Below are 21,931 nucleotides of genomic sequence, written 5' to 3'. Positions count from 1 at the left end.
GTGGTGACTATGATTAAGAATGTACTTAAGTGTGAAGATGACTAAAATCTGTGGGAATGATGATTTTTAACATGTCATGTGCATTGGAAATCCCTAAGACGGTTGTTGGAAGGTTTAGGTTGTGTTTTACTTGTTTAGTGTCGTTTTGTTTGTTTGTTATTATTTTGTTTTGCTCGAGGACTAGCAAAAACTAAGTGTGGGGGAATTTGATAGGAGCATATTTAGGCGACTTACTTAGCTTGTTTTCGTGCATCTATGTTGTTAATTCATAGTTGTTTTAGTAGTTTAAGCCATTTTCGTGTGTTTTTAGGTTCATATGGCTAAGGAAGCAAAAAGATGCATTTTGGAGCATTTTGGAGCAAAATTGGGCTTGGAATGGATAGCATATTTTTGGAGCCAAAGTGTTGGACGAATTTGAAAGCCTTGTATGCACTTTGGACATAAAACAAAGGGCCTAGCCCAATCAAACAATCCTTTGAGCCATGCAAAACCTCTAGCCCAATCAACAAGCCTTAGCCACATGCATTCACATGCATCACAACCCCAAAACCATCAAGAAACACCCATTCACACACACATGCACTCACATGCATTCACATGCATTTCCACCTTCCTACTTCATCATTTCACCACATTCTCCCTCTTTAACTCACATGCACCCAAACAAAGCCAACCTAGCTAACCCTACATGCATTATTTATTCACTGTTCATCATTGCATTACTCACCAAAGAACTCCCCATCATTGCCATGCATTCCCCCTAATTCCATCCATCTTCCACACCTTTCCAACCTAGCCACATCCTTTAATCATCCCCCCTTTAAGTTATGATTTTATTTCCTAACCCTACATGCATTATTTATTAACTTTTCATCATGCATCCACATTCATTCCAACACAAAACACACACACACATGCACTTATTCTTTCATCATTGCACCACCAATTCACCCACATGCATTTCCAACCATTCACACCCCTTTAATCATTCTCCTAGCTATCATTCACATGCTCTCCCATCCATTCTCTCCTTATATGTTCCCTCCACTACTCCTATAAATACCCTTGCATTCATTCATTCATTCATCATCTCATTCACAACACAACAACACACCACAAACACATTCCTTTCTCCCTTAGAATCCAAAAACCATCTTCCATTTCCACCAATCCTCATCCATTTCCATAATTCCCCAACACTTCCATCCCCCCAACCAACCTATCCTTAAACTTTGTGCTACAACAACGAGGAAGAGAAGAGTGCCTAAACGTTCATACAATTCAAGTTTTGAGTTGTTGGAATGTTTAGGTGTTTCTTTGATTTCAAAGTTTCATTTTAATTCTCTTTGTTTTGTACGTATGAGAAATGGAAGAAAAGAGTGCTTAAAGGTTCATACAATTCAAAGTTTTGAGTTGTTGGAATGTTTAGGTGTTTCTTTGATTTCAAAGTTATGAGGAACTAAACCCCCTTTAGCTAGGGGGTGATTCGAAACTATGTTTATGTTTGTAATATGATTTGATTACTTTTAATTACGTTTCATAAGTTGTGAATTCAATTTGTTTAACTGTTTGATTGATAACCTATTTATGTATGTTTATTAAAAATGAACGCTTAATTTTCATGCATGAATTTGACGCTAGAATATAAGTGAGTTTCACGTAATAGTTATGAACTTATATTCACAAGTAGTGGAGGTTGCTTATAAACAATCGTGTTAAACATATTCTTGGCATAAGTTTCATGCAATCATAGTAACGAATGCCTCGTCAACACTTATAGTTTTCATGATGCTTAATGATTCTTGCTTGTATCTCTATTATGCAATTCATGTAGGGAACTTGTGAGGAATGCTTTGGATTGTCGTATGCAATCATCCAATTCATTAACTTAAGGAAAACTTGACGGTTAATTTAAGCGGACCTAATTAACCCGGGGCGTTGAGAATTCATGGTTTATTGAAAAGCAATTAGACATCGTTTTGTATGCAAGTATAACATATGTGGAGATGAACCCCTTAGCTAGCTTCCCATCCATTCATTTCCGTCAAATCCATATTTACAATTTGTTTTGTTTCCAAGTTTCCATTTTTGGTTTAAAGTCGTCCAAATCCAATCCCCCTTTACTTTATTGTTCAATTTAGTTAGAAATCAATTTAGTTTGTGTTTTTAAAGCATTTTGAGTCTTTTGGTTTGTCTTAGTGTTTTAACGTTTAGTTTCACATTCTTTGAGTCTAGTTTAGTGTTTTATCTTGTTTTTACGTTTTTGAAGTCAAATCCAAGTGGTTAACAATCCCTCCTAATCCCCGGTCCAGAACGATCCCTACTTATACTTATACTACAATTGACAAAAAGAGGGTTTAATTTGTGTGCGTATAATTCTCGCATCAATCACTCAACTGAATCGCAGAGTAAACTAGGAAGGATTCCAGACCATCACTCAACAGAATCCAAATCAGGATATGATGCTGGACCATCACTCAACGGAATCACGGAGTACATTGCATAACCACCAATCAATGAAACAACACATGAATCAAGTTACTCAAGTTATAAAGGCTCAACGAAACAAGAAATGAAATAATGAAACGAGCATTGACACATGTTTCGAAGCAACAAACCCCATGACAATGGATTAATGATGTGAGAATTATACGCACATAAATGAAAACCCTCTTGTGACAATTGTAGTATAAGTATAAGTAGGGATCGTTCTTAACCGGGGATTAGGAGGGATTGCAAAATCACTTGGAAACTGACTCAAAAACGTAAAATAAAGTTTAAAACACTGAACTAGACTCAAAGAATGCAAAACTAAACACTTAAAACACTAAAACAAACCAAAAGACTCAAACAGCACCCAAAACACTCAAAACAGCCTTAAAAATACTTTCTGGGCAGTTTTGAGCACTTTGACTACTTTGGACGAAATTGGGTAATAAAATGAATCAAAACACTTAAAAACACAAACTAAGACACTTTCTAACTAAGTTGGACACTAAAGCAAAGGGGGATTGAGTTTTTGACGAAATTAAATAAAATGCACAGAATGTAATTCAAACAGATTGTAAAGATGAATTTGATGAAAATATGGATGAAATGCTAGCTAGAGGGTTCTTCTCCACACATGGCACACTTGCACACAAAACGATTTCTAATTGCTTTTCAATAAACCATGAATTCTCAACGCCCCAGATTAACCGTGAATTGCACTAATTAACCCTCAGATTTTCCTAACGTTATTGGATTGGATGATTGCATACGACAACCCAAAACATTCTCCACAAGTCCCCTACATGACTGCATAATAGAGATACAAGCAAGAATCATTAAGTTCTATGAAAACCATAAGCGTTGACGAAGCACTTGTTACTATGATTGCATGAAACTTATGCCAAGAATTTACTTAACGCGATTGAGATCATCAACCTTTACTACTTGTGAATATAATTCCATAACGATTAGGTGAAATTTCCTTATATCCTAGCATCCAATTTATGCATGATAATTAAGCATGCACTCTCAACCAACACTCACAAATCAATGTAATTCACATAGATAAGTAAATTGAATTCACAACTTATGAAACGCAATTGGAAGTAATCAAATCATATTGCAAGCATAAACATGTATTTCGAATCCCCCCTAGCCAAGGGGGGGGGTTTAGTTCCTCATACGCACAAAACAAAGAGAATTGAAATTAAACATTGAAATCAAGGAAAAGAAACACCTAAAAATTCCAACAACTCAAACTTGAATTGTATGAACGTTTAGGCCCTTCTCTTCCTCTTTGTTGCGGCACAAGGTCTAAGGATAGGTTTTGGGGGTTATGGATGGTGTAGAATGATGTGTTTAGGATAGGGATGGATGTAGGGGACTTCAAGGCTTATTTTTGGGCAGAAAATATGAAGAATGGTGAAGTATGGATGTGTTATAGAGAGGGGATGAATTTCTGGCGTGAATGGTGAATGAATGGTTGTTTTGTGGCTGCAATGGATGTTTATTTATAGGTGGATGAATGATTAAAGAGGGAATATGACAGCTAGGTTGGTTGGTGGCTGCCATCATGAAGAGTGCATGGATGTGGCTGAATGGGTTAAAGAGGGAATGATGATGGGAGAGCATGTGGGTAACAGCTAGGTTGGTTAATGGCTACAATGGAGGTGTGGAATGATGATGGGAGAGCATGTGAGTGAATTATGAAGAGTGAATGCATGTAGGGTGCTGCTATGGTGGGAAATATTGGGCAGAAAATATCCTAAGGCTTTATTACTTAGTTTAGGAAAGGATGTAACTCCAAATCCTCCTTTAGGTCTTCAATTTCGTCCATTCCTTTTGCTCCAAGCATATGCTATCCATTCCAAGCCCAATTTTGCTCCAAAATGCCCCAAAATGCATCATTTTGCATACTTTGCCCTTAAATCCTGAAAATACATAAAACTAGCTTAAAAGACTACTTTACTAAGGAAAAACACTTTAAATGCACAAGACAAGCTAAACTAAGGTGTATAAATATGCTCCTATCAATTAACGGTCCACCACTAGCCCTCACCTTCATCAAATCAAGCCAATCATACAAAACAAACCATATTTCCAATATGCACGTCAAATCCCACTTCATATAACTACATCATTGGCTAAATATAAAAATTAACAATTTATAGGAAAAATGATTATAAAACCATTTCATATTCACATATATTAAAGTCACTCACATTTCATCATATCATACCATCTATGTAAATTAACCACCTTTCGAATATGCACGTCAAATTACATATCACGATCATCATCAGTACACAAGCCAAATCATGTTTAATAAACATAGGTCTATGGCTAAATATATATATATATATATATATATATATATATTTATATATAATCACATTTCAATAGAATCACAATATAAGACCAAGTCAAATTCACAAATGTTACCAATATAAGAAATCAAGGTAATAAACATATCACATATGTTCAAGTCACTCTCTAACTAATGTAGGCCCACTAGGCTTCACTAAAGTCTCCCATAGTACTAATTTTATTATTTAGAACGTTCCGAGACATATTGATCACAATTCAACTCTCGGTCAACGATGAGGTCCACAACAATCCGCAAATCAGATTTATGATCCATAACTTCCTAAAGTCCACATTATGCTTCGAGAATAACATACTAAAGTTTCATTATGATCCAACGGTTGGATTGTCGTCAATCACACAAACAAGTGGCGGTCCAAATTGATCACCACACCAAACAATTGAATCTTTGGAAACCGAGCTAGACATAGGTTCACATGGTCACTAGAAAGTATTTGAAACCTAGACAACACTTGTGAACGATCCCACACACCGCCACACGTGGTGGAAGTCAAGATGGAGGGTTTAGAAACCCCTAATTTTCAACATTAACTAGATGAGCTCAAATTTACGTGGTGCTAGAGCTCAACAAGGGAAACATTTTTCACAACTAGGTCGACGATAAATTCTAACCGGAAACTGTTCAAATTCACCGGTGAAAACCGGACTTCTAGGGTTCTAAACACCCAACTCTAAAATGAATACAAAAGCACAAACTAAGCATATCAACTTGAAGATTATGAAGAGTAGATGAAGTTTCATACCTCACTCGAAGGAAATCGTTGCCGGAATCACCGAAAAAATGATAAAACTGTTGGAAAAGTCGTGGGCTTTGCAACATCGAACTGTAAAGATGGAAAAGAAATGTGGAAATCTAACAAACAGAGATGTAGGGCTCGTCAAGAGCTTTCCATGGACACCAAGATCACCCAAAACGGAGCTCGAATGAAGAAGATACAAGCGGGTCAAGTTTGGTGGGTTTATGGGTCCAAGTCTCCCTAAAACGGGTAAGTAACAGCTTTTTTTCCCAATTTTCAGAAACCTCCCCCTTTTCTGGAGGTTTCACTCCCATTTATAGCATTTTGGTAAAATTACCAAAATGCCACCAATGTCAAACGACTCTAACTTCTTCGTTTTGACTTGGAAATAAGATTTGTTTACACCTACGCGCTCATGGAATCGAACTCTACCTAACCAATTCAAGAGTTGACCGAAAAGGTCGAGAAAATTAGAAATGACTAAAGTACCCCTCACTTCGTTTTTCTTAAATTTGGAAAAATAAAGAATTAGTTCCAATCAAATCTTCGAAATACGTCAAGAATAAAATAAAATAATAATTTTGGGGACGGGATATCACAGAATCAAACCAACGTAGTTCGTGGTTTTCATTGATCAGTCAATAACCCACTGAAAAACAAAAATTTGTTTGCTTGGATTTGGTGTCTTGTGCAGTTTCAGCTCGTGCAAGCAGGGAGTGTTTAAGCCTTGTGTAGTTTCAACTCGTGCACATAAGGACTTTGGGCCATTTGGAGCATTTAATGCCTTGTGCAGTTTCAGTTCGTGCAGTTAAAGACTTTGTGCCATTTGGAGCGTTTGATGCCTTGTGCAGTTTCAGCTCACGCGGGTTTGTGCCATAAAGTGGGGCAACATCCCATGTGAGCAGCATTCCTCATAAAATTGGAAACTTTGTTTGCACACTTCTTTCTTTCCTTTTTTTTTTTTTTTTTTTTTTTTTTTGAGTTTGTGGGATCCAAAAGGATCGCTGTTGAGGAACTTTTATTAAAATAAACACACACTTACAAACAAACAAAGGGCCAATTTATTCTTATAAACAAACAAAGAATAGGCCTAACAATAATGAAAACACAGAAAATGAGCCCAACAACAGTGGAGCCCAAACAAAACAAAACTTTCGAGAACCATCTCCACTGCGCTCCCCACCGCCAATCCATAAATCAGCCAACATCCGATTCTCCTTCCACCACCGATCATCATCTCCACAGACGCCACCTGCGCATAGCCATCAACAAGAGATAGTCGACGACAGAGAAGCCAACCATCAGAATGAAGCTCTGGGAAATTCCCGTGCAACACCGCCAGAAATGACAGACAACAAGGAGAACGTGGTGGTGTGGGAAACACCTGAGACAGATAAAACTTGAAACTCTACACACGAACTCAACAAAAAACATGGCTGAAAATCGAAGCAAGGAAGGGCCGTGAAAAGGGATACCCATGGGGGTTAAGAAATTGGAAAGGTCAGAGAGGAAAATTGGAAGAACCATCAGCAGATGTAAGGGGAGAAGAAGGACAAGACAAAAATAAAAGACCACCCACCGATCCTAGCCGCAGCTAGGATCGGCAAGCACTAAACTAAAGCACGATCGAGAAATCCCTCACACGAAATGGTGAGAAACACCCTCAAGCAAAGGGAAGGTCTTTCACATGGAGAGTTGTCTCATCACTTCTTTCTTTTTCTTGTAGAATTTACAATCTCTTTAGCAAGACGATGCCCAAATTTATAAAAGAAACTACACGATTTCCACATTAGAGAGCTATGGCTTTTTAATGGGAAAGACACTCACGTGGCAACCTCTATTAAAAAAAGGCTTTTTATCCAAAATGGTCTCTGAGATTTGCATAACACATCATTTTGGTCCATGAGATTGAAAATCAATAAAAATGGTCCCTGAGATTGTCCACCATCCATTATTTTGGTCATTCCATTAAAAACTCTGTTAAGTGTCCGAGAGCTCTTGGCCGGACGTTTGGGCAATTTTCAAAGCTTTGTAACTTAATCGTTTCTTAACCAAATTCGACCCATAATATATCAAAATGAAGATAGGAAAGTGTAGAAAAATATTATACCAATTTGGAAGCCCTATGGTTGCCGGAGATGACCGGAAAATAGCCTGAAAGGTGACTGGTCCGCAGAAAAACTAGAAAACTTGCCGAAAATTGGGTAAATTTTAAACGTTCATAATTTCTTTAATAATCAACGAAATCGAGTGATTCAAAAACAAAAATCATACTTCTCGATGAAAAAAAGATAATGGTACTTTTTTTGATGCTAAATCATCGTTGTTTGGCCGGAAAACGGCTCGAAAGTGACTAACTTGACAACCAAGACAACCACTTTCGAGCATTTTTTCGGGCAAACCACAGCGAGTTAGCTTTATAGAAATGTACCATGCTCTTTTTCTTGTCGAGAAGTATCATTTTCATTTTTAAATCACTCGATTTCGTTGAGTATTGAAGAAGTTATGAATGTTTAAAGTTTACCCAGTTTCCAGTGAGTTTTCCAATTTTCCCTCAGACCATTTAGTTTTCAGGCTAGTTTCCGACCATCTCTGGCAACCATTGGATTCTAAATAGGTATAATCTTCTTCTGCACTTTCCTATCTTCATTTTGATATTTTATGGGACAAATTTGGTTAAGAAATGATTGAGTTAAAAAGCTCTGAAAATTGCCCAAACTTCTGGCCAAGAGCTTCGGGACACTTAACGGAGTTTTTAATGGAAGGACTAAAATAATGGATGGTGGACAATCTCATGGACCGTTTCTATTGATTTTCAATCTCAGGGACCATTTTGGATAAAAAAAAGCCTTTTTTTTAATAAAGGTTGCCACGTGAGTGTCTTTCCCAATTAATTTGGACAGTTGTTAGAAAGCTTTTTTTTCTTCTCTGTGAACATGAACTCTTTCAAGTCCAAATAAGCCCCTCCTAAAGCTCTAAAGCTATTTGGATTTTCCTTTTTTCGTTTTTTTTTTGTTTTTTTTAGGGACCCCACTTGCGGTATACTTTGGACTTTTGAAAGCCTAATCATTCTACAAACGGGACCTGGGTTATGGGGGACCACGTGAATAATAGAACCTTCATCCTTTTTCTTTATTGCAGGTCGTCTTTTAGCATTTTTAATCCTTGAATTAGATAACAACTTTGAAAGCAGTAGCCTACACCAAACAATTTCATTGTCTTTTCCTCATATGTTCCAGTGAGAGCCCACTTTGGCTTTATCTTGGTTTGGTGGGAATGAACTGAATATCCTTTCTTCTGCACAGTTGGTGATTTAAAGAAGAACATGCGGCCATTGACGTTTAGAATCAAATGAGATGCGATGGGGACTGTGTCTCCTTGTTGTTATACTAGGGACTAGTGATGACATTGTCATTTGGCGGTTGCTTCCTTGTTCTACATGAGATGCAGTCTTCAAACCATCATGGCCCATAGAATTTCTTCATAGTGTTTAGCATACAAATGTCATGGTGTAAAGATGTCAATCTCCTAGCACCTCCACGTCCACATATAGACGTGTTGTACCGAAAATTCTTGACTAGTAGATTTCAACCTTTTGTGCTGAGAAAATGCTTGACGAGTAGATCCAAGCCATTGATTTTGAACATCTTAGAGGAGTTCACTTTCTAGCATATCCGTGTCTACGTGCAGACATTCTGTGCCGAGACAGTTCTTGACGAGAAGACTTCGACCATCCTTTTATGTAAACTGGTTACGTTATTCTGAAGAAAAAAAAAAAGGCAAGAATTGTTATGCTTTTCTTTTAGCAGGAACCATTTTTGTTCTTGCATACCGAACTACTACAATCACCGGAAAGCTGATCTTGTTGGTCTAATTTTGAAGTACACTTTGATAGCAGAGAAGGGTTTGTTAATGTAGGAGAATCTAATTAGGATTCTCATCGGCTAGGTTTTGTAAATCCCTATGGACTTTAGATTACTTGTACTCCTAGTCAATTGACTTGTATATATTTGTATCCTTCTGAGATCAATTAAATCAATACAATATAAATCTACATGGTATCACTTGTTTATGTTTCATTTTCCTGGCAAAACCCTAGCCTATTTTTCCTCCAAATTAACTCCTAGTCCTCCCCTATCCTCTCTTCTTACCGTGCCCTACCTTCTCTCATGGCTACTAGGCTTCGTCATCCTTCACCCATGTTGGGCTTTCTCTCTGGTCCCAACGTAGCCCACTTTCTCAAACTCACTAATTCTAACTACCTACTTTGTCTTAGTCAGATGAAGTCGTTTCTTCTGCGTCATAATTTATTTTGCTATGTGGATGGCTCTATTCTAACCCTTGACACCACTCTTCATTCTGCTGACATAGAGCCTGTTGCACCAAATCCTGCTTTTGCTACATGGTTCCAGATTGATTAACTAGTTGTCAGTTATCTGACTTCTACACTTTCCAAGCCTATTTTGTCCTTGCAATTAGGAAAACCTCCTTTAAAGCTATTTGGGAGTGTCTTCGTGCACACTTTTCTCATAAATCTGTCACCAATGCCACGAATCTTCGATTTCAACTTTTGGCACTTATGAAAGGCTCTCGTACCATCTCGGACTACCTTAAACAGGCTAAGTTTTACGCTAACTCTTTTGCTTCTATTAATCAACCTCTATTTAATACTGATTTGGTGAGGTCTGTCCTTAAGGGTTTTAGTCCTGATTATTCTATATTTCTCACAGCTATAATTAATTCTCCATTCTTCATGGATTTCCCTGACCTACATTCTCGACTCTTAACTTTTGAGAACCAACCTCAGCCTACTCCCGCTGCCAAGTTTATGCAACAGTCCGTGGGCCAACTTTCTCTACAACAACCTGTGGGGTAGCCTCATCTACCAGAGCAAGCCCATTACCAGCAGCCTAATATTCCCAAGCTACTTCCTTTTAAGTGGAAGCCCATAATGCCGTGCAGCAGCAAGGCCTGCCACGTGCCAGAAATTGAGGTTGTGGTGGGTTTCACCAGCATTCACGTGGGGTCATGATGACCATCGTGACGGTGGCAGTAGTGGTTGTGTTGGATTGCAGCCCAATAATTGTGGGTTTAATCCTTCTAATTAGCAAGGTATCTTCAGTGCTCTTCTTGGTTTTTGGTGTAGTTATTGTAACTCACATGGACACCATGTCTTTACTTGTTTGCATCGCCTTGATCCCCTCATTGCTGATTATCATGCTTTTCCACCTAGTGTGCCTAATGATCCTACTTGGTACTTTAATATGAGAGCTCACCACATGACCAACAATAGGGCCGCTCTTCATGACTCGCCTCCTTATAATAGTAATGAAACTGTCCTCGATGGTAATAGGGCTTTTATTCCTATAACTCATATTGGGTCTTCTTATTTCACATTAGGTTCTCGTCAGTTCAAATTAAATAATGTCTTATATGTTCCTTCCATTAAAAAAAATCTTATCTCTGCCTCTCAGTTTACTCAAGATAATTTTGTTGTCGTTACTATTCATCTGTTTCGGCAAGTAATTTCTAATTTTTATTATGGTTCTCTGTTGTTTCAAGGCCGCTGTGAAGATCATCTTTATCCTATCGGCCCATCATGTCAATTGGCCTTTCATGCCATTTCCTTCTCCTTGTGGTACTCCCGTCTTGGTCATTCGTCTTTAGGTTCTATGTCGCAAATAAATAAGGCCTTTTGTAAGCCATGTGCTCTTTCTAAGTCGCACAAGTTACCTTTTAATTCCAATACAGTTATTGCTCCATTTCCATATTATTTAATTCATTCTGATGTCTAGATATCCTCTACTCCATCAAATTTTGGATTTCGTTATTATTATTATTTATTGATGATTATAGTCGTTATTTATGGATTTACCCCAAGCGGGCTAGATTGGAGGTTTTAATGCACTTTGAAACCCTTTATCATATGGTGCATAATATTTTTAATTATTCAATTAATTTTTTCCAAATGGATAGTGGTATCGAATATGTTAATCGCTCCTTTAAAACATTTTGTCAACCAACTAGAATTGTTCCACATGTCTCATGTCCCCACACTCTTAAACAATATGGCTTGGCCAAACGCAAGCACCAACATATATCCACTGTCACCAGTCTTCTCCAAAATATTGCATACGCCGCCCCTTCCCTTTGGGTTGAAGCCACCCTCCATGTTGTCTTTATTATTAATCATCTTCCTTCTTTGGTTTTGGGTTGGTTAGTCCCTATTTACGTTAATTTGATCGTCATCCCAATTTGTCCCACCTTTGTACGTTTGGTTGTGTTTGTTACCCACATTTAGGAGCTTATATCACTAACAAATTGGAACCTCGTTCCAATGAATTGTTTTTCGTAAGTTACAACTCTCAACATAAAAGTTATCGTTGTCTAGACCTAACTATTAATCAGATTTTTATCTTTCATGTCACGTATGACAAGAATAATTTTCTGTTTGCCCGACCTGCTGCCTTTGCAACTTTGCCTCCTACTGTTCAGCTTCTCTTGGAACCTGCGCATGCACCTTTCCATGGATCCTAGCCTAGTGCACCTCCCCCTAGAGCCCAACCCATTATGCCTCCTCATGAAACTCCACCTATGCATCCAATCTTGCAGCTCAACAAACTTCCTATCGCGCCCAGCCCAATGGTTCATGCGCCCAATACGCCTATTTCTGTCCCTCCGACCAGTGCTTCGAGCCACACGGCGTCAGTTTATATGCCATCTCCACTTGCTTCTGGATATGGGTTAGCCCCATCAAGCCCAAAATCTCTACAGCTTCCAGCTAACTTTTGTTCAGTCCTTAGCAAGCCATTATACCAGTGCCCTTCTCGTCTGCCCTCGTTGGGTCTTCCTTACTCCATCCTATAGAGACTAGATCACACACTGGCCACTCTCAACCCAAACAATGTGTCTAACGACACTGTTTGTTACCCACTGCCTCATTCACTCACAGTGTCCAACTCTAATTCTGTTGAACCTACTTGTTTCATTCAGGCCTCACATCCCCTTGAGTGGCGTACCGCTATGACCGAGGAATTTAATGTTTTACTTAAAAATGGTGTGTGGTCTCTTGTTCCCTCTCATCCCTCTCAGAATTTAGTTGGTTGCAAATGGGTTTTTCGGATTAAGCATAATGCAGATGATTCCATTGAGCTGTATAAGGCTCCTTTAGTTGCCAAAGGCTTTCATCAGCAATATGATTTTTATTATGATAAGACATTTAGTCTGGTTGTCAAGCTTACCATCATATCTGTAAACTACACAAGGCTCTTTATGGTCTCAGACAGGCTCCTCGAGTTTAGTTTTAGCACTTCAGTACATTTATCCTCTATCAAGGCTTCATTCAGAGTCTTGCTGGCCTATCTCTCTTCACATTTCACCATGGTACGACATATCTCATTTTACTACTTTATGTCAATGATATTGTGTTAACTAGCAATGATTCTATGGCTCTTTGACGATTTATTGATCTTTTGGGCCATGAATTTGAGATTAAAGATCTTGGGCCTCTTTATTATTTTCTTAGTTTTGAGGTTTGTTCTACTTATGTTGTCTCCATCTATCTCAAACAAAGTATGCTCTCGATTTGTTCATGACCGGGTCAAGTTGGGTACTCACAAAGTCCAGTTTATTCCTTCCATTGATCAACCTGCGGATATTCCCACTAAAGGACTCTCTACGCCTTGTTTTGATTATCTACGTTCCAAGTATGAGTGGATTGTTAGTGTAGGAGAATCCATTAGGATTCTCATGGTCTAGGTTTTGTAACTATGGACTTCAGATATTTGTACTCAAGTCAATTGACTTAGTATATATTTGTATCTTTATGAGATCACCGGAAGGTTGCTTCTAGAGTGGAGCGATTGGCACCATTTTGATTTGTTATAAAGAGAGGTCCTTCATTTGAACATTTCTTTGTAAGAGCACGTGGGAAACTAACTTTGCTTCGATGGTCCTGTGCCATGAATGGAGATTTGTGTAAGGAAACAAATAATAAAGAAAAATAAAAATTTCACCTTTGATTCTTCTTCCTTGTGAACATTCTACATAATTGCAATCCTTTGCTCCTTTCTTCTCTTTCTATTTCTATGGTTTGCATTCGTCTCTCCTCCGCTACACTCTCTCTCAACTTTTTGCTCTCTCCTCCACAGTTCAGAGATCATTTTCCATTTTTTGTTACGTGTACCACTTTCTTGGGATGCAGAGAGGTAGAGAGAAGGCCATCACTTAGTGGAGAACGTGGGAGGGCAAGGATAAGAGATTGGAAATTGCCCTCCAACCTCAAATTACATTTCCAGAGGGCCATATTGAAGATGGCAATTTGTGGGCTATGCAAAGCCCGCGTAAATGCTTGAGCAATTTAAGTCCCACCTTGGACCAACAAGTGTTCTCTTTTTTTTTTTTTTCTTTTTGTGGTATGTGTAAAACATGTGCATCTTGAGCGACGGGTCGACAGCTTCTAATATCTTTTGGCAAAATGACATGTCTGTAATTGTGCACATCACAAAAATACTTACTCAATTTTCTTTTGCTTGAAAACCCTAATGGGCTGCGATCTTTTAAGAAAAAAACGCCAAATACCAAATACCAAATGTCTAATTTACCGAAGTTTCCACATGGCATGAAGATTAGCAATTGGACTTTGGCAACAGACACCTCGCTGGCACTGAGAGACTTTTGAGATACCAAAATCTATTGCTTTTGACATTGACGTGGGCAATTTCAAGCGCATTGGAGATGCTATTAATACATCGTTATCATAAAGACAATATATATATATATGTATATGTGTGTGTGTATATATATATTCAGCTAAAAGAATCAAATATTAAAAAAGAAACTCTCGGATACAACTATTCCAACAAAATCAAAACGAAGAGCATGTGAAGCAAAATCAGGAATATGATGCTTCCACATGTGACAACCAGTTATTAGAAGAACCTGACGAGTAAATCCATCACCAACAAAATTTGCCTCTTTAAAGATAGGGTTCCAACATAATTTATATTCTCAATTGATATTTAGCAATGTATAAAACTCATTAAGTTTAATGAATGTTGAACGAAAATATGAATGTTACCTTGCAAATTTTATTCAAGTGACTATAAAAGATGGAGAAATTACGAAGAAAACTTATGTCTCGTAATCTCCAAGAAAATGATAGAATTAAAATGAACAAGTTTTCTTCACGAATTCTCTATCTTGTAACTTCACTTGAACAAAATATACATATTAACATTTTTATTTTTATTCAACGTTCATTAACCTAATAAATTGTCAAAGACAAACCAATTCTAGGTGACCCTTAAGAGAAAGTCCCTTTAACAATCTCCTAAAAAACTACTCTACTGTTTTTTTTTTTTTTTTTTTTTTTTAAAATATTATCTACATTAAAAGGGTGGTGTTTTGGGGGGGGGGGGGTACAATAGGCTAGCAATAATAGGTTCAAATTCGTTTTTGGTGAAAATTGAACTTAAGACCTTTTACTTACAAGTGAAGAGAAATACCACTAGACCGTAGTACTAAGTGGGGAAAATTTACTCTACTTAACCGGTCGTTGTTGTACATGACATACCGGCTGACGTATACAATTGAGGGAGACAAACTTTTCTTCTTCTGTCAATATATAGTGTGAAGAATTAGAATCTTCACATGCTCCGCTTCTATTTATTTGAGTTTTCACATATCACAAACAACGCCACCGCCACCGCAGCCCTATCGAAATCCCAATAATCATGGGTAGCGAAAACCGTGATTTCCACATTTGTTTCTTCCCTTACATGGCTCATGGCCACATGATACCGATCTCCGACATGGCCAAGCTCTTTACATCCCAAGGAGTAAAAACCACCAATTCATCACTCCTCTATATGCCCCAACATTCTCCAAAGCCACCCAATCAAGCAAAACCTACTTCGATGGCATCGAAGTCAAAATCAAAACCATCAAGTTCCCTTCTTTAGAAGTTGGTCTGCCAGAAAGGTGTGTGAACCTTGACTCACTCCCCTCACCAGAATTAAGCACCAATTTTCTCAAAGCAATAAGCTTCTCCAAGAGACGCTCGAGCAACTTCTGTTCGAAGAAAGGCATACGTGCTTTTTGTTAGAATCTGTAGAAATATATTAGTGTATTTGCAGCAATTTGATCTCAGAGAAGAAAAATTTGACGGAAGAACGACAGATAGAGAGAGAAAGTGATGAAAATTCTCACAGAGATCCAATGTGCTTTTTTGTGTGCTTCATTCATTCACAACCATTTTCATGACCGTTAGAAGGGAAGAGAATCTAGGAGAGCCTATGTGCTCATCCAACCATTCATTACAAGACCCTATGAGATCTTGCCACTTGCTCACATTTGAGCCTAATGCAATTTGATCTAATCTCAACCTTTGATCTCTAGCAACTCACTTTACTCAAACTAACAGCTTGCTAAAATAAAAGAAATCACAGTTTAGACCTTAATTAGCTAACACTCCCTTCTAAGGTCTTAACTGAGATTACTCCAAGCTTGTCTCTCATTTAGCTAAAGCCTTGGTGAAGATGTCTACTAGTTGCTCCTCACTTTTGTAGAATTGCTGATCAATTGTTCCTTCGTGGATTGCATCCATGATGAAATGAAACTTCTTCTTGATGTGTTTAGATCTTTGATGAAACATAGGATTCTTTGACATGTCAATCGTAGATGTGTTGTCACACGTCAAAAGGGTTGGTTCAATCTGTTCTTCACCAAAATTATGTAGCACAAATCTCAACCATATGGCTTGAGTTGTAACTTCAGAAGCACTCATATACTCGGCCTCTACATTTGAGAGTGCAACACTTTGTTGCTTCACAGAGGCCCATGAGAATGCACCACTTCCAAAGCTAAAAACATAGCCAGAAGTAGATTTCATGTCATCTTCATCCTCACTCTAGTCACTATCACAGAAACTTATGAGCAAGGTTGCATCTCCCTTCTTATACTTGATTCCATAAATCCACAGTTCCTTGCACATATCTTAGTATCCTTTTGGCAGTGCTAAGATGTTAGGTGGAAGGACAATGCATCTATCTGGCAAGTACACAAGTTGAGTACATGATATCTGGCATTGTTGCAATCAAGTACAAAAGACTACCAACAATTCTTATATACAATTCTTTATCTACAGTTCCACTCTCATCATCTTTCCTTAGATTATCAGTGGGAGGTAAGGGAATTAAGACATATTTGCGTTTTTTTCATCCTAAACTTGTCAAGTAAACTTAATGCATATTTCTTTTAGTGAATGAAGATACTCCTTTCAAGTTGAATAACCTCAATTCCCAGGAAATGATGCAACAGTCCTAAATCTGTCATCTCATACTTGCTCATCATGTCACATTTGAAATCTTCAATCATTTGTGGACAATTTACAGTGTAGACAATGTCATCCACGTATATAGAGATAATCAAAGTTCCATGTCCTTTCTTATGCTTCACATATAGAGTAGCTTCACTTGGACATTTTGTAAAACCACACTGCACTAAGCAGGTGTCAATTTTGCTATACCAACCTCTGGGAGCTTGCTTCAGTCCATAAAAGGCTTTCTTTAGCTTGTATACCTTGTGTTCTTCCCCCATGACCAATACCCATTTGGTTGATCAATATACACCTCTTCGTCAAGAATTTCTTTCAGAAAGGCAGACTTCACATCTAGCTGAAACAATCTCCACCCTTTATGTTTTGCCAAAGCAATGAGGGTCCTTATAATGTCCAATTTAGCCATAGGTGCAAAAGTCTCATTAAAATCAATCCCAAGCTTTTGAGTGTACCCCTTGGCAACTAATCTTGCCTTGTGTTTATGTATAGTGCCATCTAGATTCAATTTGGTTTTGAAGATCCATTTTACCCCAACAATGGGTTTATCACTTGGTCTATCAATCAACTCCCCGCTACCATTCTTCTCTATCTTAGTGATCTCATCTTCCATTGCTTTCTTCCAGGCTTCATCTTGAGAGGCTTCATTGTAGCTTTCAGGGTCAATGACACTAGGTCTACACTGAGCAAATACTTCATTCAAATTCCTCCACTTCTTTGGTGTATTGTCATAAGTCTCTGTGAGTTGGATCTCACCCTCTACATTCATCGTTTTAGAAACATCAGTGTGTACTTTAGCAACATTACCAACACCTATGTTTAGAGTTTTTACTCAGAAGATTAGATGTTAGATCCATCACATACACCATTTTCAATCACAGTTATGTTTACACCTTCATTAGTTTCTGTATAGGGCAGATGGATGTGAACTGTCTCCATATTCTCCCAATTAAGCATTGCATCTTCATAAAAAATGAAACTTTTGAAAACTATGATTTTGTTGCTTTTCAGATCATACACTCCATAACTTTTCTCTCTTGTCCCATATCCAACAAACACACATTTTTGTCCAGTTTTTGCCTTAACTGAGTGGGAACATGAGTTTAGCACACAGAACCAAAAATTCTCAAGTGTTTTACCCCTGGTTTTCTACCACAAAACTCTTCAAATGGAGTTTTGTTCACCAATGCCTTTGTAAGACACCTATTAAGTGGGTAAACAGCAGTGTGAACTACTTCACCCCAGAACTTGAGTAGTAGCTTCTTTTCATAGCGCATGGTTCTCGCCATCTCTACAATGGTACGATTCTTTCTCTCAGCAATGCCATTTTGTTGGGGAGAATAAGCAATAGTTAGTTGCTTTTTAGTAGCAACATCTTCACAAAACTTTTCAAACTCCAGGGATGTATACTCTCCTTCTCTATCACTTTTGAGTTTCTTCAACTTGTATCTAGTTTGCATTTCAACCATGGCCTTGAACATTTTAAATATTCTGAATACCTCAGACTTACACTTCAAGAAATAGACCCAACACATTCTAGACTTGTCAAGAAAGTATATGTTACCACCAAGTGTTTCATTCATGGGTCCACACACATCGGAGTGTACAAGTTCTAGTGGAAATGTTGCCCTCCATTTCTGTTCCTAATTGAAAACTTCTATGTAAGCCTTTCCAGTGGCACACCCTTCACACACTTGATTGTGTTCTTTGAGATAGGGTAAACCATATACCATGCATGTTTCTTGCAACATCCTCAAACTGTCATAGTTCAAATGCCCAAATCTTTTGTGCCATTTCCATGTACTATCTTCAATAGTTGCTCTATTTGCCACATTGTGATCCACTGATTCAAACATTAGGGGAAAGCATCTATTTCCCTTCATTTGCATAGTAGCAACATGATCTTGTAGTTCTCTGTCACCAAATATGCGAGCCATAAAATCACCAAATACAAGCCAATAGCCATGTTCAACCTTTTGGTATGAACCTTGTTCCTCTCTTAGTCTCCACTGCCAAAGTTCCTTTGCCAATTGAATCAACTAGATCTCATGTGCCCATTTTCACCTTGCACCTTATATTCCTATCAATGTTGATAAGTAGTGATTCAGTACTAGTCATATGGTTACTACAACCACTGTCTAGATACCAAACACCACTTTTTTCTTGCACAAAAACCTTATGACAAGCATAGAACATCATTGCATTGTCCTAAACATGGTTCAAATAGTTGGCAATATAGGTTTTCTTAGGCTGATGGCAATCCTTCACTACATGTCTAAATCTATTGCGGTTATGGCATTTAGGCTTTCCCTTAAACCAACACTCTCCATAGTGAGCCTTATCACAGATTTTGCACTTTTGTTTAATACCCTCAGTGATCACACCCTGTTTCTCAGGCTGGTGAGTTTTGTTTTCCTACTTTTTAGACTTAGATTTTCAATCCTTATTTCCCTTACTGTGATTTCCCTACACAAATGGCCTAGCATGTGGTTTTGACACAAGACTCATACTAGAGAAAGCATGCTCTAAGCTTGCAGCATCATCTTCATGTCTTGTCAACCTAAGTTCTTAGCTCTTAAGAGATCCGACCACTTATTGTACATTCACATTATTCAAATCTGAAGCTTTTTCAATCAGAACACAGATTGGATCATATTTACTAGACAAACTTATCAAAACCTTTTAAGCCTCTCTTTGGTGAGTGAGGATCTCACCATAAGATTTTATCTGATTAATTAGTTCAAATAGTCTAGTAAGATAGGCATATAGAGATTCATTTTCTTTCATCTTCATATATTCAAATTCATGATGCAAACTTTGAAGTTTGACAAACCTTGCTTGTTCATCACCACGAAATTCCTCTTGGAGTAGATCCCAGGCACCTTTGGATGTCTTTTGGTTCACATTCCGAGGGAAGATCTCCTTAGAAACAGCACTCTGACTGATTCCCAGTGCTTTAGCATCTTTCATGAGCTGATCATCCATGTGAGCATCAAACTCGTAATCGTCTCCTTCATAATTGCCCGACGAGGATGAATCTTCCTTGCCATCCTCCTTCTTTGCTTTTCCTTTTTCTTTCTTCTTCTTCGATTCTGGAACAACAATTCCTTTGCCTACCAGTTTCCAAATTCCATACGATTTGAAAATGGTGACCATCCTCACTTTCCAGAATTCGAACTCTGTTCCATAACAAGTAAGAGCTCGTAAATCGCTGCTTCCCAGCCATCGTAGCTTGAATAGGTATGAATCGAGAGTTTTCTCGCTGGATTCTCTCACATAATTTCACAGAAATCGATGCCCAGTCTGAAATCGAACCTAGGCTCTCAATACCATGTTGGAATCTATAGAAATATATTAGTGTATTTGCAACAATTCGATCTCAGAGAAGAAAAAATTGAGGGAAGAAGAGAGAGAGAATGATGAAAATTCTTAGAGAGCCAATGTGGTCTTCTGCGTGCTTCATTCCTTCACAAACATTTTCATGACCATTAGAGGGGGAGAGAATCTAGGAGAGCCTATGAGCTCATCCAACCATTCATTACAAGACCCTATGAGATCTTGCCACTTGCTCACATTTAAGCCTAATACAATTTGATCTAATCTCAGCCCTTGATCTCTAACAACTCATTTTACTCAAACTAACAGCTTGCTAAAATAAAAGAAATCACAGTCTAGACCTTAATTAGCGAACACTTTTTCCTTGGGCAACTGATGTTGCTGCAAAGTTTGATATTCCAAGGCTAATTTTTCATGGCACTAGTTTTTTTGCCATGGTTGCCTCAGATATTGTTAGAAAGTATGAGCCGTTCAAGACCACTTTGTCAGATTCGGACCTTTTGTGATTCTGGATTTTCCTGGTGAAATTACTATGACACGAGCCCAAGTTCCTGATCATGTCAAGGAAAATATCGAAAACAACTTGACCCGGATGCTCAAACGGTCCAAGGAAGCTGAGAAAACAAGCTATGGAATTGTTGTGAATAGTTTCTATAAGCTTGAATCGGTTTATGCAGATTATTACATAAACGAGCTTGGGAGGAAAGGTTGACATATTGGCCCTATTTCTCTATGCAATAGAAACAATGAAGAAAAAGCACTTAGAGGAAAAGCAGCTTCTATCAACGAGCACAATTTCTTGAAGTGGCTTGATTCAAAAAAACCTAATTCGGTTGTTTATGTGTGTTTTGGAAGCATGGCCAAATTCAATGCCTCTCAGCTTAAGGAGATTGCAATGGGGCTTGAGGCTTCTGGGCATGACTTCATTTGGGTTATGAGGACTGGACAAGAGTATGACGTGGAGAAAGAGGATTGGCTGCCAGAAGAGTTTAAGGATCGGATGGAAGGGAAATGACTAATCATAAGAGGGTGGGCCCCACAGGTTCTGATTCATAATGATGGGGCAGTTGGCGGGTTTGTGACGCACTGTGGGAGGAACTCGACGTAAAGGATCGCTGCCGGGTTGCCGATAGTGACGTGGCCGATGTCAGCGGAGCAGTTTTACAACGAGAAGCTGGTGACCCAAGTGCTGAAAATTGGTGTTGGAGTTGGTGCTCAAAAATGGGTTATGGTTGTGGGGGGTACCGTGAGGAAGGAAGCTGTTGAGAAAGCTGTGAGGAGGATTATGGTGGGTGAGGAAGCAGATGAAATGAGAAGAAAAGCTAAGGAACTTGTAGAGCAGGCAAGGAGGGCTATTGAGAAAGGAGGATCATCAAACTGATTTGAATGCTTTAATTGAAGAGTTTAGTTCCCACTAGTTAGAGTTGGATCGCACATTCAGATGGACTAGACTTTTTGAATATTTCAGATTGATAATGTTTTGTACACAACGTAATTAAGAATAGTTACTCATAATTCATAAAAGAATGGTCAATGTTTATGGAGAGTGACTAAAAGTTTAGTTGCTTTTCTTTTCACCTGGATATTAGACTTTTATGGTGCATTTTATTTATCTTAAGGGTTGTATATTTGCCCAACCAAAGAACAT

At 38.2% G+C, this 21,931-nt stretch overlaps 1 pseudogene; it reads left to right on the top strand.

Annotated features, from left to right (window-relative positions):
* Nucleotides 1-15,291: 15,291 nt before the first annotated feature.
* On the top strand, nt 15,292-21,701 carry LOC125474018 (annotated as a pseudogene).
* Nucleotides 21,702-21,931: the final 230 nt, after the last annotated feature.

This window comes from the organism of the source record quoted next, unplaced genomic scaffold (assembly GCF_019419815.1).
Source record: "Pyrus x bretschneideri cultivar Hongxiangsu unplaced genomic scaffold, Pyrus_bretschneideri_v1 Contig115, whole genome shotgun sequence".
In the NCBI taxonomy this organism is placed as follows: Eukaryota; Viridiplantae; Streptophyta; class Magnoliopsida; order Rosales; family Rosaceae; genus Pyrus; species Pyrus x bretschneideri.
Note: the sequence above shows the minus strand (reverse complement) of the source record. Positions and strands in the feature narration are given on the sequence as shown.